This window comes from Gopherus flavomarginatus, chromosome 3 (assembly GCF_025201925.1).
Source record: "Gopherus flavomarginatus isolate rGopFla2 chromosome 3, rGopFla2.mat.asm, whole genome shotgun sequence".
NCBI classification, from domain to species: domain Eukaryota; kingdom Metazoa; phylum Chordata; order Testudines; family Testudinidae; genus Gopherus; species Gopherus flavomarginatus.
Window position 1 is genome coordinate 130,655,135 of NC_066619.1, and position 6,000 is coordinate 130,661,134.

The following is a 6,000-nucleotide window of genomic DNA, read 5'->3' on the forward strand; positions in this document are numbered from 1 at the left end:
GCTTTCCTACTCAAGAATTCATGGGATTCCCTGTTCCATTACTTCAAACTGGAGACTTGCTAATGTGGCTTTGACACATGGAATGGTGTGGTGACTGCGTTATGGAAGACCCTTAGATTTGGACTTTAATGCTGGGCAGTCACTAACCCTTTTGTACATGCCTGCTGTGATTATTTTACACTCTGCTCCAGTATATATTCTGAAAGGAGGGTGCAAACAGCCTAACTAGTTTTAAGTTGAGTTTTGTACATTTATGAAGGGGGTTATATGATGGGGTTGCCTGCCATAGCAGAGGATTGGACTTGATGACCCTGGAGGTCTCGTCAATCCCTATGTTCCTTAATCATCATGGATGAGGTTGAGATGTTTTGAGGACAGGAAATGAGAGACTCAGTTGGAGAAGAAGCTAGACAGGGAGGAGCCTGGAGGACAATAGGTGACAGCTACAGGAAAAGGGAGAGAGGAGCTGGCTGCAGTATCCTCTGGCAGAAGGGGGATAAGCGCAGCAGGTCAAGGTCTAGGTAACACGGGAACAGTTATTCAGGTCTAACACTCAGAGCAGGAGACTCCTTGCCTCACTCATGTAGGGAAGGGACTCTGTGTAGGCCCAGAGACAGAGAGAGAGGCCCTCAGAGTGGCATTTGGGCTCAGCTGCCATTTCACGATGGTGATTGACTCCCTGGGGCTTTTGATGCAGTTTCATAGAGTCATAGAATATCTGGGTGGGAAGGGACCTCAGGAGGTATCTAGTCCAACCCCCTGCTCAAAGCAGGACCAATCCCCAGACAGATTTTTACCCCAGTTCCCTAAGTGGCTCCCTCAAAGATTGAACTCACAACGCTGGGTTTAGCAGGCCAATGCTCAAACCATTGAGCTATCCCTCCCTTTGATCATGCTGTCATTTTGGGAAAAATCTCAGGATGGTCATAGTGAAATGGGTAAATGTAATGGAGCTCTGGGCCTTGCTGCTCTCCCACACCATGCAGGGACCACTTAGAGAAGAGTCAGTAAGAGAGTGACAGCTCCTGTAATGAAGTTTTGGGGTTGAAGTTTGATCCCCCTGCCAATGCCCACTCATCACCAGAAGAGCCGGAGAAGAATCCAGTTCAACAGACTCCCCCTTTGTCCCAACACCTGCTCCAGGGACATCAATGGTAGCCCCTCAGAATCAGGCTGTTCTGGGCCATTGCCAGTCAGGAAAGGACTGGAAAGCACCTCTGGACTAAGTGTAGTTTCCTGGAACCTCTCTCAATTCCACAGCAGTATTTCCAGCTGCCCCCATCAGCTCCTATAGGGACAAAGAGGTAAGAGTAGCTTTCCCACCACACAGCATTTTCAAAGCAGGGGCCCCTTCCTCTTCCCTCAACTCCCTTCCATAGCATGAAGGCACTGTGGGCTACTGCTCAATAGTGTCTCACTGCTGCATTTCCTCCACAGACCCCTCCCTCTCTCTGCTTCTCCCCTCCCCTATCCTCACTGTCCCTCCTTCCCATACAAACTCTCTCTTCCTTATGCACTCACCCAAGCCTCCAGCTCTGTCTCCTTGTCCCTTCCCAGAGACATCCCATGATCACCATCATAGATTGTTAGGGTCGGAAGAGACCTCAGGAGAGCATCTAGCCCAACCCCCTGCTCAAAGCAAGAGCAATCCTCAAATTGTGCCCTCAAGGATTGAACTCACAACCCTGGGTTTAGCAGGCCAATGCTCAAAACACTGAGCTATCCTTCTCCCCATCCCTCTCCCTTTTTCTTTCTCTCCTGACACTGCCATCCTTCCTCCATTATTTTCTCTGTCTCCTTTTCTATTTTCCCTTTCTGTGCCTTCCCTTCCTCCCCTTCTATTTGCTTCTTTGGTCCAGCTGCACCACCACTTGATGGCAGGGTTGGGACACTGCTGGCAGCAGCTCCTGGAGACCAACTGTAGTTGCTTTGGGGCATGTCTACACTACAAAATTATGTCAACCTAAGTTACATCTGCATACAGCCAGCACAGTAATTCAATCATTTTTGTCTGTCCACACTACGCTGCTTGTGTCAGCAGTGCTCGTCCTCACTAGCTGCGCTTGCAGTGATGCAGAATGCCATGCACCATGAGTAGCTATCCCACTGTGCAACTGGTTACCATCTAGCGCAGGGTATTTTGGGAAGGTTTTGCAATGTCTCATGGGGCCAAAATGAGTCAACTTCCCATCATGCAGTGTTCTCTATCCCACAATTTCACCTGCATCCCACGTTTCGCGCCTCTTTTCAAAAACCCCTGCAAACAGGTATGTCCCCCCTCAATGTCCGCAATCTGTATCAGAAGCCTGGACATCTCACAACTATTGTGATGAGCATTGCAAGCCTGGGGGGGCCTGATTCTAGAGTATTTGCAGAGCTGCAAGAGGAGCCGTGACCATTCCTTGAAGGCTAGATTGCTGTGGGACACAAACAATTCAAAGCTGCTGGCAGCATTCACAGAGCAGCTGCAGATGGTGGAGCACCGGTTCTGGGCCCGAGAAACGAGCACTGACTGGTGAATCGCATTGTCATGAGGTTTCAGGATGATGAGCAGGGGCTGCAGAACTTTCGGATGTGCAAGGCCACATCCTGAATCTGTGTACAGAGCTCATCCCAGGCCTCCAGTGCAGCAAGACCAAAATGAGCTCTTCCCTGACAGTGGAGAAGAGAGTGGTGATTGCTCTGTGGAAACTGGCAATGCCCGATTGCTACCGCTGGGGGCTATTGTGATACAAGTGTGCAGGGCTATTAAATTATGTCCTGCTATGAAGGACAGTGACTCTGCGCAATGTGCAGGACAGAGTGGATTATTTTGTAGCACGTGGGTTCCCAAACTGCAGTGGAGCGATAGACAGCACGAGATCCCCATTTTGGCACCAGACCACCTTGCCATAGAGTACATCAACAGAAAGGGCTACTTTTCTATGATCATGCAAATGCTGATGGATCACTGGGATGCTTTACCAACATCAGTGTGGGGTGGTCTGGGAAGGTGCATGATGCACGCACGTTTAAGAACACAGACCTGTTCAGAAAGCTGCAAGCAGGGACTTTCTTTCCAGACCAGTAGATTACCATTAGGGATGTTGAAATGCCAACAGTGATCCTGGGAGACCCAGCCAACTCTTTGCTCCCACCTCAACACCATAAAGAAGCACTTCAAGTAAAGGCTCAGCAGATGCTGAATGACAGTTGAATGTGCCTTTGGTCATTTGAAAGGTCGCTGGCGCTATCTGCTCTTGAGATTGGACCTCAGTGAGAAAAATATCCCAGTGGTTATAGCTCTTGCTGTGTCTTGTATAATACCTGTGAAGCAAAGGGGGAAAAGTTTCTCCCGGGGTGGACAGTGGAGGTGGAACGACTGTCTGCTGATTTTGAGCAGCCGGAGCTATAAGAAGGGCTCAGTAGAGAGCTATTCAGCTCAGGGAGGCTTTGAAAGATCATTTCAGTAGTGAGTCACAGTAATGTGTGTTGCTGCAGTGTGTTCTACCTGACACTGCTCTTTTCCACCCCAGGATGAAGCTTGTAATGAGTGCTGTGTGTAGTAGCAATATAACATTGCAAATGCACCTCTAACTATTACCTGTGAATGATGTCAGCCCCAGCCAGCATACACTGTGAACTAGTAAGATGAATTAAATTTCCATAACTGGACTTTTCTTCCATATCCATGGGAAAAAACGGTTACTCACCTTCTCGTAACTGTTGTTCTTCAAGATGTGTTGTTCACGTCCATTCCAAATCAGGTGTGTGAGGGTCGAGCCACCACAGGAAGGAGTCAAGGACCAGGTGAGGCAGGGTCACAATCCTGTCCAAGCTGGGCGATACACTGATGTGAGCCATGACTGAAGAGGTTGAAGCCTGAATCTGGCATGTTGCACCATGTAGGTACAGGCAGCCATGTGTCTGATAAGCAGTTCCTCGCTGTGGTAGTGGGAAACTGTCTGAGGCCTCAAATGGTATCAATCAGGGCCTGAAACCTTGCTTCCAGCAGGCGTGCCCCAGCTTGGGTCAAGTCCAATAATGCACCTATAAACTCTATCGTCTGGACGGGGGACAGAGTCGATTTTGCTTCGTTTAGAAGGAGACCTAGGTTGTCGAAGGTGGCTCTGATGAACTTGACCTGAGCTTCCACTTGGTTCCTGGAGCAGCCCTGATCAGCCAGTCATCGAGGTATGGAAACACCTGTACCTGGTGCCTGCGCAAGAACTCAGCAACTACTGCCATGCACTTAGTGGAGACTCGGGGTGCTGCTGACAGGTAGTGGGTACTGTTGATCACATACTGGATGTACTTCCTGTGGGGCTGAGTGATTGCGATTTGAAAATAAGCACCCTTCAAGTCAAGGGCAGCATATCAGTCCCCTGTATCCAAGGAAGGGATGATGGAGGCCAAAGAGACAATGTTGAGTTCTTGTAGGTCCAAGATAGGCCTTAGGTCACCTTTAGCTTTCGGTATTAGGAAATACCGGGAATAAAAGCCCTCACCCCTTTGCTCCTGAGAAACCTTCTCCACTGTCCCTAGAGATAGGAGTGACTGCACCTCCTGGATAAGGAGTTGCTTGTGAGAAGCGTACTTGAAGAAGGACGGGAAAGGAGGGTGGGAGGGCACAGAATTGGATGGAGTATCCCCTCGCTACCGTGCGGAGCATCCAGCAGTCCTAAATGATACAGGACGATGCACGGTAGAAGGAGGACAGTTGGGAGGAAAAGGTAAGATGGGGTAGATCCAGTTTTTGTTCTGGTGCACCATTCTGGACAAATCTCAAAAGGCCGGTTTGGGGCTGGAAGGTGGTTTGGGTTGGCCAGAGCCCTGGTCTGAGGATGGGTGTTGTCTTTTCCTGGCACTCCTGTTCCTCCTCCGAGAACCGTCCTGGCGGTTCTGCTGATAAAACCTCAGAGGAGGTTGCGGCCTGAAGTGTTCCTGCTGTGTGGCAGGAGTATGCAGGCCCAAAGACCTGAGGGTGGCTCATAAGTCTTTCAGGCTATGCAGCCTCTTGTCTGTCTTTTCAGAGAAAAGAGTCACACCCTCAAATGAGAGGCCCTGAATGGTCTGTTGGACCTCATAAGGGAGCCCTGAGACTTGGAGCCAGGAGCCCCTTCTCATGGCCACCCCAGTAACCATGACACTAGTGGCGACATCATCACTGTCCAATGCAGCCTGGAGGGAAGCCCGGGAGACTAGCTTTCCCTCCTCCAACAGGGCTGAGAACTTGGCTCAGGAGTCTGAAGGGAGGAGCTCTGAAAATTTGGCCATCACTGCACAGGGGTTATAAGAGTACCTGCTGATGATGGCCTGCTGGTTCGAAATATGGAGCTGCAGACACCCTGTAGAGTAGACCTTTCTCCCGACAAGGACGGGTCGCTTAGCCTCTGTGGTTTTTGGGGAGGGTGAAGCCAGTGCCGAACCAGCTGCCTGAGCCAATGAAGGTGGTGGGGCCATTGTCTGTGCTGCTGTCGGTGCTGCAGTGCCGAAAATGCTGTTGGTACCAGCACAGGAGTCAGTGCCAAGAATGCAATCAGCACCGAGGTTGAAAGAGTTGTTGGTGCCAAGGCCAGTGTCAGCAATGGTGCCTCAGCCAATGGAGTTGGTGTGTGGGTAGGCGCCAAGGCAGGCTGTGTGGTTGCCAGCGGGATGAATGTGTCTGAGGCCACCGAAGATGCTGTGGAGCGGTGCCCTTGGATCCCTCCCTGGCTCTGGTGAAAGGCCCAGGGGTTCCAGAATGGCCACTGTGGTGGATTCTGCCACTGCGGAGGCCACGCCTAGGGCTATCGCCTGTCTTGCCTTGACCTTGATCATCGGCTCCTGCTCCCCTGAGAACGGTAGGAGTCAGACTCTGACTCCAAGGTCTCCAAGACTGAAGACCATGGAGGAGTGGAGCTTTGGTGCCTTGAGTGTTAAAAGCTTGGGGAGCGACTAGGCTCTCTGTCCAAGTGAGCCAGTGCCAAAGGATGTGGAGAGGGCGAATGCCTGGACATCATTGCCAGCTTCCCTCCTGAC